Consider the following 12,369-nt stretch of genomic DNA (forward strand, 5'->3'; position numbering starts at 1 on the left):
AAAACTTAACCACCTGTTAAAACAACAAACTAAATACCAAAAACCAAAACCGTGCTTTATTAGGTGTTTACTATTTGTAAGTCACAGTGCTAAGTCTCTTGGACGACAACAGCAGCAGCAGCAAGCACTTTTTTTTGCCGTTTGGGGTGCATACTCCCCATGTAACGCAGCTTGGCACTTTGCGTAATCTGCTCAGTGAATTCTCCCAGCGACCCTGTGTCTTGGGCTTGGGTCTCGAGCCCATTTTACAGACGAGGACACTGAGGCTGGAAGGCCGAGGCCCCTGCCCGATAGGCTCAGCTGGCCTGGCACCGAATCTGCCCGGCTCCCCGGGAGGCTGCGGGAGGGCCAGGTGGCATGCAAGGAGTTAAGCGGTAGGCAGTGCTGTGGCACCGTGCGAGGAGCGCGCCGGGCTGAGGCGCGCTGCTGGCGGCGGCGGCAGCGGCGCGGGGAGCTAGGGCTGGAGACGTGAAGTCCCGGGGAGCGAGCCAGGCAGCCGAGGAGGCAGCGGCAAGGCAGCTAGCGAGAGCAAGGCGGCCGGAGCCCAGCGCGGAGCGGCAGCCTGTGCCCTGCGCGCACCGAGCCCGGGCATCTCCATCCCCGGGCGGGTGCCCGCGCGGGGCCTCGCCGCGGCTCGGGGCACCCGCAGTGCCGCCCGCCCGAGCGCCAGGCTCGCAGGAGCCCGGTTTTCACTTCCTCTCGCCTCCGCCCGCCTCCCTGGCTCGCCGGCTGGCGTCGCCACCGCCTCCTCGTCCCCGGCCACCGCTGTCGCCGCTGCTGCAATCCAGGGCGCACACTCTCCCACTTTCCCGCTGGAGGCGCGGAGGATGCCCCTTGAGCCAGACCTGGAGAAATAGCCCCGGGGCCCGGCAGGAGGAGCCTTGGTGGCGAGAAAGGAAATCCAGGCTCTGCTTTCCTTGAAGCCACTGCAGCAGCCGGGAAGGCGCCCACAGAGCGGGCGCGCCAAGCGGGACGCGGGAGTCTCAGAGAGGGACCCCGGGTGCCTGCTCAGCTCCGCTGGCAGAGTTTGCAAGTCGCGGAGACCCTTCAGGTAAGGGCTCACGTGCCTGGATCTGGGAAGAGGGCTCTAGGAGGGAGCGGGGCGCGGAGCTGCTGCGAAATGTCTTCTGTCCCCGGATCTGGGCTTTGCGTTCCAGACGCTTCCCGGCAGGTTGGGGGCTCAGCGCCCAGAGTGAAAAACCCGGAGTGGTGACAATCCAGCTCTGCGTAGATGACAAACTTTCTCTCCTCTGGCGGAGGGTGGGACATTCCGGCTCATCCAGGCATCCATCCTGGGGGCATTCCTGTGCCCCCCTACAGGCATGCCTTCAAGAGCTTCTCCGCGGAGGTGGGCCAGCGGGGAGGCAGTGGGCCCCGTAAATTTGATTTATGAATCACCCTTTTTACGGTCAGTGCAGAGTTCCAAGAGAGAGGGAGCTAGTCATATTTCCAAGTTGTCTGGAGGAGATGCTTCTTGGGGGTGATACTCTGCTGAATGAGGCTGCCTGTCATCTGATACCAACAGCCAGAACCGCCTGGGCAATGGGCTTTGTGCAGGTTGCTTTGCGGATTTGCTTATGTCCATTCTGGGGCGTGTGTGTGTGTGTGTGTGTGTGTAAAGACAGAGAGGGAACTAGAGACTAGGGGACCCACTCAGCCAAATCGCCTCCTTGCAAGCCCTTCCGGCAGCCCCAGGTATCTTTGAAAGAGCCAACTCACCTTGGCAGAACCACTAAGGAGGGTGGAGGTGACTTCCTAATTCTTACAGCTTCAAGGGGCTGCTCCTTAGGAGAGAAAAAAAAAAAAAATAGGGAAAGTTTCCTGGGCTGCTCAATGAGACCATTCCTATTGGAGCCTGGGGAGGTGCAAACTTTTAGCAGAAAAGGGGCTGGAAGGGCCACGCGGAGAGGGGCTCCTGGCCTTCTCATCCCCACTCTCCAGGCCCCTAGAGGCTCTGCTGAGGCCAACACAGCTCATGAGTTTGGCTTGATGATTTTTCCTGTTAGTAAAAAGCGTGCTCCACGGAGGTCGCCTGGTCTCTGAGGATCATTTTGGAGCTGCCCCTGTGGTCACAGCCCTGTAGATGGCATGGTGATACCTATTGGGGCTGGGCATCTGTCTCTGGGGAGTAGCATCGCTATGTTGTTTTTAAGACGTTTCTTAGGGTGTGAGGTGGAATTCCACTCTCACGCCAAGTTAGGAGCCGTGTCCTAGGCTGTGGAAACCCAAGAATTCCTCCAGGGCGTCAGAATCTGGTGCTTGATGTCCTGGAAAAAGCCCTGGGTCTGGGCCAGGAGGTTGAGCTTCAAGTTGGGTCTCATTTGCTGTGTAACTTTGGGCAAATCACTAGACCTCTCTGGGCTTCAGTTGCTGCTTCTCAAAAATGAAGAGATTACATGTATCCTCAGAGGTCCCAGTTCAGTTCAGACGCTCCATGGCCCTGCGTGATTGTCACTGATGAGATTTTCATAATCCCAGGAAAGGATCTTAATTTAGAATTTAAGAGATTTAGGTCTCAGATCAGATGTAAGTGTGACCAGTCACTTCCTGCTCCATACTGTGGGTCCTCCACTGTAGGATGCGGAGCTCACAGTTCCTACCTCAGCAGGCTGTTGCGAGGACTGAGATGGTGCCTAGAGGGTGCTGAGTGTGGAGTTTAGCAAAAAGCAAAGCTCAACATTGCCAGCACCAAAGCTACCTGCTTTCAGGTCCTGTGTGTGGGCAGATATCTGGGTGCCGTTTTCCCAAGGGAGGCTGGCCCCATCCCACCGAGCACCAGGTGATCCTGGACTGCATGTCAGGCCTGTGTTCTCTCCAATCACCTGACACTGCAGTCCCCGCCCCCCCCCATTTGCTTTCTCATAAAATCTCTGCTGGACCAGCCACTCCTAGTGGGGAGCCCAGGGTGGTCTGCGAGCGCTGGATGCACCCAGCTGCTGCATCGCCAGGACACCAGGAGCTGGAGGTAGGCAGTCTCCATGGCTTCAACTTGCAGCTGTCTAGGGACCAGGGCAGAAGTTCAGAATGTCTGAGTGTAGGGCACTCAGTCAGCTGACGCCTGAGAACCACCCCATGCTGGGCAGACAAGGCTACTGTTCTTGGCAGGAAAAGTCAAGCTGGGGAAAGAAGTGTCTTACAGCAGTGTGTATATGTGTGTGTGTGCGCATGGGCGTCTGCAGGTGTGCGTGTGCATGCACACACAAGGGGATGCTGAAATTGTGATGGAATGCAGTGGAGTGGTCAGTGTGATCTTTTTCTCCATGGTTCTGAGGCTTGTGGGTTGCCCTGGGTTTGTGCTGAAACCATCAGTGGGGAAGGGAGACCCCATCCCAGTGACATGGAGTGAATTCATGGGGGACAGAAGCAGTTCCACAGTGAGCTTGCTTGGTCTGTAGACTTGACTTTTAAGACTCTGAGAAAATGAACAGTTTGCTTTCATGGTAGAGTAAGGAGTGTGTGTGAATGTGTGCATGTGTGTGTACTCTCATGAAGGTGTGTGCTCATGTGCTTGTGTGAGCATAACTTACATGAGAACTATAAGTGTGTGGATTCATGTAAATGGTGTCAATGTGAGTGTGTACTTGGTGTCTGATGGATGTATGTGTAGATATGCGTATCTATGGATTTATGAGTGGGTGTATGTACATGCCTGCAAGAGAATGGGTGCATGTGTGAACTGGTGCAAGGGTGGGTATGTGTATGTGCTTGTGCATGTTAAGCAGTTGTATATATGTGAGTCATGTGTGTCTGAGCCACACAGATGCATGCTTGCACAGATGCACATGTGTGCTGTAGGGGGTCTGTGCAGAAATGCCCGTGTTTAAGAAGCTATGTGTGTCTGCCTGGTGTGTGTTTTAATAGCTGTGTGTGTTATTTGTATGCCCATGTGGGCGTTCCTGAATGCCTGCATATGTGTGAGTGTACACATGTGCGTACAGCCATGTGAGTGTGAATTTGTGCTACGTACTTAACAGGTATTATATATCTGCATGTTTTTAAATGTACCTTTATGTGTGTCTCTATGGGCATATGTGTGTGTAGCATTGCACAACTACTGTCTCTGTGTGTGTGTGCATCTTGCATCTGTTTGTTGTGGTATAATCTCTGAATGTCTCTGTGTGTATGTGTGAGTTTCTGAACATGTATATCTGTGAACATTAGAGTGTGCATTTGATTGTGTTTGTGCATACATGTGTGTTTCTGTGGGTGTGTGCCTGTGTGTATTGCAGTGTGAACTTTTTATGCATCTCTCGGCATCTACACAGGTGTTTCTGAGCATATGTGCCTCTGTGTAGCATTGCATACTTGAGCGTATCTCTGTGTGTATGTGTGCATTTCTGAGTGTCTGTCTGGGTGTGTCGCTTGCAGTGCACATTTGAGTGTGTCTGTGTGCATGTGTCTCTGAGGTGTGCTTTTGTGTGTTCCAGTGTAAATTTTGTGCATGTTTCATGTATGAGTGAACTTCTGAGTGGTGTTGTGTTGTATCTTTTTGCACACCTCTGGGTGTACATGTGTTTTTCTGAGTGTGTTTGCCTGTTTGTGCAGCTGTGTAACTTTTGTGCATGTCTGTGTGTGTGTGTACTTCGAAGCATGCACACCCCTGAGGGTGTGTCTGAGTGTCTCTCGGGGTATAAACAAGTATGTGGGTAGATGGGTGTGGACACACATGAGAGCTTCCAAACAGAAACCGTCTCTGAAGCTTTAGGATGGCTCTTCTCCCTGCTCCTCAGGACTGAACCGTGCTTGTGCCGTGCTTCCCGAGTGTCGATTCAGCAATTGGTGTCAGCTCTGAGCATAGTGTTGGATGTTGCGTGCTCATTTTTCCAAGTGCCTTTGCCTTGCAGTGCTCCAAAGCCCGGTGTATCCCCCGGCCCCGCCTTCCTCACCTTCTGTAACGGCCCAAATCTATCTCGCCAGAAGCCTCCACTTAGGACGGCTGCTGAGCAAACTCGCAGATGTTAAAAGCACAGGTATAATTTTAGGCAGAAGGTCTGAAAATAGGCAGCCTAGGATATGCTGAACATCTCGACAGCAGTGTTTCTAATTAGGAGCAACTTGTTTTCCTTAAATAAACAAATCAAGTGAGGAAAGAAATTGCCCGAGATTAATGGCTCCCTGGAGCAGGTCCAGATGTTGGGAAGATAGGGACTGTGGAGGGGTATGGGTTGGTCTCTGGTCCCCATGGACTGCAAGGTTGCTGCTGTAGGGCCTTCCAGATTTTGCCAAAGAGCTGATGAGACAGAACCTTGAGGTGAGAAGCTGGTGAGGAGGGCAGGGCTGGGCCACTGTGGGGCCCCTTTTCAAGGTCTGCCAGTGCCTGGTTATTGAGGTGGATGCATCACTGGCCCCATTTCCTGCCTCCTTCCTGTATCCATGCCCTTAGCCATAAGGCATGATTGCTCTTCTCATTCAAGGAGCAGGCAAAGCTTAGACCCTTGCTCCCTCCCTTTGGGGTTCAGCCATGTGACCGGCTTTGGCCATTAGAGTGAAGTGGAAGAGACAGTGTGCCCATTCCAAGCTCAGGCCTTAGGGGACCTGTGTGTTTCTGCCATGGCTAGGTGGAGAGCTGCCCTCTCAGCCTGGCCTTAGAATGAGCACATGTTAAGCCCAGACCTTGGTGAAGGGATGAACCCAGCCAAGTTCCAGCTGGTCACAAGCAGATCAGCAAAATCAGTGCCTCTCATGATATCTTACTGGGGTTTTCTGGTTGTTTGCTACACGCCATTGTCATGGTCATAGCTAACTGATGCAGTTACCAGTAAGTCATCTTTATTTCCTTCTCCTGTTTGACCCTGGTACTTATTCAGAGCTGCATAATGAACACCTTTACTTTTCACTGTTGGTGTCCCATTCCTACCTTGCTTTCTGTCCATCCTAACATCAACATTAATAATAATAAGTAACATGTGCAAAGTGTTTACCAGGTGCACACACCATGCCAGGACCTTTGTATATCATCTAACCTACTGTTATAATCTGTGAGGCTCAGAGAAATGAATGACTTGCCCAGGTGACACAGCTCAGAAGCCAGGCTTCCTGGGATTTGCACACAGATCACCTGATGTCAGAGACCATGTTTTTAACCATGATGTCATATTGCCTCCCCAGTGCCAGCAGACATGTTTTATGTAACTGATGTCATAGCATACATTCAGCATTTCCCCGCTTAATTCACCTGGAGTTTTGGTTGGCAGAAACATATCATGTCACAGAAGTGGGAAGTGTCTATTTGAATGTGGTGAGATTTGTTCATCCCTTCATCCTTCCATGCATCCATCCATCCATCCATCCATCTGTCCGTCCATCCATCTATCCAACCATCTGTCTATTCATCTGTCCATCCATCCATCCATCCGTCCACCCATCATCCATCCATTCATGCATCCATTCAAGTATTTATTCAGCGTCAGTATTTGCTGATATTCAGTGTTTGATCAGAATCTTCTAAGCATCATACTCTGTGTGGGCACTGAAGATAAAGAGATGAGAGAGCCCAGCTCTGTCTTCAGTTCGTTTACAATCTGGGGAAGAAGTAAGAGAACCTGGATTCTGGAGGCAGAGGAAGCTGAGTTCCATTCCAGCCTTTACCCTTTACTGTAAGCAACTTCAACTCCACCTCACTGGATTGTTGTAAGGATCAAACAAAGTAATGTTGGCAAAGTCCTTCACACAGTGCCTGCATGTTGGAAGCCACAATAAACAAGAGGCATAACCCTTCTTCCTCCTATTCTTTTTCCTCCTCCTCCTTATGGCGGAGATAGCTAAGTGTCACGGCCAGAGCAATGCAGAGATAAGAGAAAGCAAGGGCCTCTAGATCCCAGATAGAGTGACCAACCATCCTGACTGTCTGAGCTGAGATGTTTTGTCAGGATACAGGACTTTCAGTGCTAAAACTGGAAAAGTCCCACACAAACCAGGACAAATTGGTTACTCTAATCCCAGAGGAAATATTGGACCCAGCTTGGAATGATCTAGAATAAGGATCAACAAACTATGTCCCACAATCAAGTCCAGCCCACTGCCTGTTTTTGTAAATAAAGTTTTATTGGAACACAGCTAAGCCCATTCATTGATATACTGTCTGTGGCTGCTGTCAAGCTACAATAGCAATGTTGAGTATTTGTGACAGAGATCATATGGCCTGCAGAGCCTAAAGTATTTACTATCTGGCCCTTTATAGAAAAAGATTGCTGACCCATGAGCTAAAAATCTAAGCCAGGGCCCTGGGCCATGGACAGAGATGACCAAGGCAAGAATTTGATGGACTTGGCTGAATCATTGTGAGTCAGGTGACATGTGGCGTTTGCATTCATCCACAGATGAGGTGCCTGGAGGCTCAGAACAGGTGCCGCAACTCCAGAGACTGTGAGCTGGAGAATTCTTAGATGGAGAGATAGAAACCCAGAAAGGGAGAGGGTGTTGGATGTCGCGTGCTCATTTAACACAACATCCAACAGACAGTAGGAGGCAGGTGACAATGGTCCTGGGGGAAGAGTTTCTGAGTGGGAAGCGAAGAGATCTGAATCCCACCTCTTCATCAATTGACTTCGTGGCCTTTAGCAAGTCCCTTCCCCTCTTTGGGCCTCCGTTTTCACACCTATAGGATGGGAGCGAAGTTACGTATGATCACAAACAACTTCTCCAGTGCAGCTCTTTATGGTTTCATTTTCTTTTCTACTTGGAATAGCACTAAAGCCTTAATATATGTTGGCCTCTGCTCCAAGGTGGCCCTGCAGGACCCTGACCTGCAGACTCTTCTGATCACATGGCTTCCGTATGCGGGGTGTTTGCAGTGCCTGGCATGGTAATTGGAGCTTCACTTCCATTCTCTCACTGGCTCCTTGTGACAGTCCTGTGAGATAAGGGACCTCAGTCTCCACTTGACCCATGTGGACGCTGAGGCTCAGATTCATTCACTTATCTAGAGTCACAGACCCAGTGCATGGCAGAGCCCAGGTCACTCTGACTTCAAAGCCTGTATTCTCAGCTACTTCTCCCCCTTCCTCCCCGCTCTGTCTTTCCCAGGTAGGGGTGATGTATGGTTTGAGGAACTCCTCAGAGGAAGCTTTCCCCTTTCTCTCCCTGTCGTTTGTTAACCTGGAAATGGTAGGCACCAGGCCAGGGTCCATCACCGCAGGCCTGAGGATGGTAAACGTGGGTTTATCAGTGAGGCTGGGGCTGAGTGGGCTTGGGTGACTGAATGGCTGGAGGGCCCCCTGCTAGGACAGTGAAAAGCAGACCACTCAGCAGAACTGGGGGCTGAGCATGCTGGGCTCTGGATTTGCAGGTTTATGGAAAGCCTCTGAGCCTCCAGAGACAGCAGATCACCCACGTTTCTTCCCCACTTGGCTAAGATGGCCCTAATTTCTGCCCCTAGAATATCCATTGACACTCCAGTGACCTGGGCTCTTTGCATTTTGAAAGCCTACCTGGTGGGACAGGTAGAAAACCTAGAATCTCTGGAACAATCAGACTAGTTTTAATTTCCACATAGCTCTTAGGTGTATCACCATCATAACTGTATGCCATTTACCCTGGAAACTCCACTCTCTATAAAACATAATCAGAAAGTAGTCTGATTTAATTACTACAGCACCCATATCAGAAAAGAGCCTGTTTACTCTTTCTCTTCACACCATTGTGATGAGCTCAGCGACCTGATTTCCCAGGCCTAGAGCACATCAAAGAAGCAAATGAGGAGAGTGTAGAACAGTGGAGAGTGCGCAGTGACAGCAGGCAGGAGCAACAGCTGACAGCCTGGGAACAAGGGTGAAGACGAAGAGGTTCCAAAAGTAAGAAGCATGAAAACAGAAGAGCGACAGAGCACGGGGGTTTGTGTAGTGGTCAAAAAGCCTCCTCCCGTAACTTCTGTCCAGCCCAAGGTTATAGGACACAGAAATGGCCAGCCTCTGTACTGGCCCCAAGAGACAGTTAAACCCTGTTTAGTAGGCAGGACTGAGGGCAAGGAATACTTCATTGAATGAAGTATTTGATCCCATGGCTAAACTAATAAATGTTTCTGTGTAGGTAGCCTCTGGCATCTGAAAAATTCACTTCCATAGAACTCTTCATTTTTCACAATGTTGGATAAGTGACATCTAATTGTACCTAGACAGTATCTGGCAGGTGATAGGTGCTCAAGAAATGAACATCCTTTGAAATCAGGCAAATCTAGGTTAGATCTTGGCCACTTAACTGCAGCCAATGGCTCCCTCTCAGCCTCAGTGTCACCTGCTATATACTGAGGACAGCTGTACATGAGCTGCAAGTGCTGCGGAAACCCCGAGCGCCTTCTTCTCTGTGCGTGGCAGAAGGAACAGCACCACGGCCTGTCTCGTGACATTTGCCTTCATCTTCTATATCTCACGTGGGAGGTGGGCACATGCAGAAACCAGGCGGGAGAGGACTCTGAGAAGTGAGATTCTGTCATTCAACGGCCAGCATGCAGGAAAACCCACCACCAGGAAAGGACACTGGACGGAGTTGGATGAGCCAGCCTGCAATAGATGCTCCGGCCTCAAAGAAATACGGTGGCATCTTCATGCCTGTCCAGTAGCTGAGTAAAAATGCCCCATTTAACTCTGCTGTTCCTCAGAAGTGAGGGCTAAGAGCCTGGGCTTTGGGATTGAGCAGGTTCACTTCTGATCCCAGCTCGGTAGCTTATAGGCTGTGTGATCTTGAGCAGGTTGCATGGGCTCACAGTGCCTCCATGTCCTGATCTGTAAAATGGCGATACTAATACGTACCTCATGGGGTTCTTACAGGGATTCGATGAGATCATGCTCAGTGTAGAGTAAGCACTCAACAATGCTCATCTTAGCCAGAAGATAAGTCATTTTCTCCAATGGGCATAACTAAGAGTCCTCCTAGCACTAAAGTGTCTGTGGGCATCTGTTCAGGACTTGTGATGAATCAGTCAGTTTCTGCCTCTTCACACCATCTGGGGCATCGCCAGTAAGTTTTCTCTTTGAACTTCAGCTGCCTCTTCCACGGATGTTATTTAGTGATTTGCTTGATTCATAAACATGTTTGTGCATTCATTCATTTACTTAACACTCATTTATTAGACACTTATTTCATGTCAGAGCTGCCAGGTCCTATGCTGGGCCCTGGGAGATGAGTCCAGCTTGATGGGACTGGGTAGTGATGCCCCCTGGGAGGACAGAGGAGACACATGGATATGGTCCTGGAAGGGCAGCATGCTTCATGTTCACAGCTGTGCCTCTGCACCAAGCTGAGACTGGCACATCGTAGGTGCTCAGTGTTTGTTTAGAGAAGGAATGAATGAGTATTCTGTACTTAGCGCCATCAGATGGGTGGATCCTATTACTATCTGAGCGCCAGAATTCTTGGGTCCCAGAATGAGAAGAGCAGCCTCAGTTTACCACCTTAGGAAAAAAAAAAAAAAACAAGGAAGGTGTGAGTTCCCGGATCATACCTTAGGCACTGGAGGTCTATCTCGAAATAAAATTTGATAGTTGCATGGGGTGGAATTAATTGGGGGAAACATACTTTCAAACAAGAGAGAATTTATGGCTGAATGACTCGTAGTAATTCTAGGAGGTGTTCTTTTTCTTGTTTCCACTTTTATGGAAGACTCCCTCACCAGCCCTTGCGAATAGGGAACTTGGAACAGACCGAGTGGCTGCACCTAGGAAGAGTTTTTCTCAGCTCAGCTTCAGGTGGGGAGGAGGCTGGGGTCCAGAGTGGTGCGTGCTCCCAAGTGAACAAAGTGGAAGCTGTGGGGTGTTGGAGATAACAGCATGGGCTCTAGGCTGAAACTGCTTGGCTTCACAGCCCACATCAGCCACTCGCTCGCTCCCTGACTTTGGACAAGTATCTTAACCCCTGTGCCTCAGTTTTCTCATCTGTAAAACGGGGATCACAATAATGCCTTCTCCAAGGGTTGCTATGAGTGTTTTATAAGTGAATTCACAAAGAACCCCAGCACAATGCCCAGCACGTAGTAAATGCTCAGAACAATATGCATCATTGGGAGAGAACAAACACATGTGAGGTTCTGAAATGTCAGAATGGGACACAGTAGATTTTAAATAGCAGAAACTCTCTCAGACGGGCTGAAGCCAGTGGCGAGTGGGCAGGAACCTAGCTCAGCAGTGAAAAGCTGGGAAGAGGCACCAGGCTTGGGGTTAGAGAGACCGTCAACTGACCACACGGGCTACTGCTGTCACCTTTCTGTGCCTCGGTTTCTTCACCTGCAAAAGAGGGACGGTGAGCTGGTGTGTCTAGGATACTGTGAAGACGATGTGCCCTTATACATGGAGAGTTCTCAGCTCAGGGTATGAATTCAGAAGACACATGGGGTAGGACGATGGAGTCATTCCGAGTCATGCCTGGGGTCAGCCTGCCTGGGCTTCAGTCCTGGCTCTGCTGCTTTTCAGCTGAGTGGCCTTGGGCCATGAGTAAACCTCTTTTTGCCCCCGTTTCCTCATTTGTAAAACTGAGATACAAAAACTGGAAAGGGCTGAGTGAAGATTCAATGACCTAAAATGGTGCCTGGCATATGGTACAGTTTACGTAAGTGCCAGTTAGTAATGCAATGATTGCTATTGGGTGGCTTTTATTTCAGGTCTTGTCAGGTGATTCCATCACAGAGTGCCAAGGCAGCTCCTAACTGTCTGTGAGCGGAATGAAGAGGCGTGGGGATTCTCTGGGCATCAGGGCCTCTCCCCATAATCCATCCTGGAGTATCTTTTACACCAACCTGTCGCTCTGTCTATTCACCTTATTTTGGGCACTGGCTGATTATGAGAGGTAAACCTGTGTGTCACTCAAAAAAAAAAAAAATAGGTGGTGGTAGCTGGGGGCCCACACAGCGTGTTCCTCAAGTGCTGGGGATTGGGATGCCAGTGTCTTCTCCCCTGGATTGCCCAGATCTTCTGCCTTCTCCCTTCCTGACACCCTAGCCAGGGGCCTTTGCTGGCCTCCCGGCACCCTGCCAGCACCTGCTACAGTCCTGAAGCCTTGGGCCACTGTGACCACTGCCCCCGTGAGTGTGAACTTCAGCAGAGTAAGACTTCCAGCTCTGGAAGGGGTCCCCGGGAGCAGCCGGCCAGCCCTCCACCCCCTCGGTATTGTGGCAGAGCTGGGACTAGAACATGGGCCTTTCACATCCTGATCTGTGACAGGCCCTGTAGCCCCATTCACTCCCATGCTGCTCTTCAGTGTGAGTGGATGAGTTCCCGATGGCTGTGGGAAGCAATGACCACAAAGGTAGTGGCTTGAACAAAATGATTTTTAAATTCTTTTCTTTTCTTCTTTCTTTCTCTTTCTCTTTCTCTCTCTTTCTTTCTTCTTTCTTTCTTTCCTTTTTATTTATTTTTTGGTGATGGAGTCTCTTTCCCCAAG

The 12,369-nt window shown here is 50.3% G+C and overlaps 1 protein-coding gene across 6 annotated transcripts in view; it reads left to right on the top strand.

Moving 5' to 3' along the window:
• Window positions 1-473: 473 nt before the first annotated feature.
• WSCD2 (WSC domain containing 2) overlaps window positions 474-12,369 on the top strand; it is a 121,915-nt gene continuing 110,019 nt past the window's right edge. For 4 of the 6 annotated variants that reach the window (XM_017541126.2, XM_037743065.1, XM_017541135.2 and 1 more), the window contains exon 1: window positions 474-1,051. The gene's annotated coding sequence lies outside the window, so the exon portion shown is untranslated. Of the gene's footprint in view, window positions 1,052-2,832; window positions 2,966-12,369 lie in introns of those variants that run through there. The other 2 variants (XM_037743050.1, XM_037743058.1) reach the window with 2 other exon arrangements.

The sequence above is a fragment of the Cebus imitator genome, unplaced genomic scaffold, assembly GCF_001604975.1.
Source record: "Cebus imitator isolate Cc_AM_T3 unplaced genomic scaffold, Cebus_imitator-1.0 Scaffold8, whole genome shotgun sequence".
NCBI classification, from domain to species: Eukaryota; Metazoa; Chordata; class Mammalia; order Primates; family Cebidae; genus Cebus; species Cebus imitator.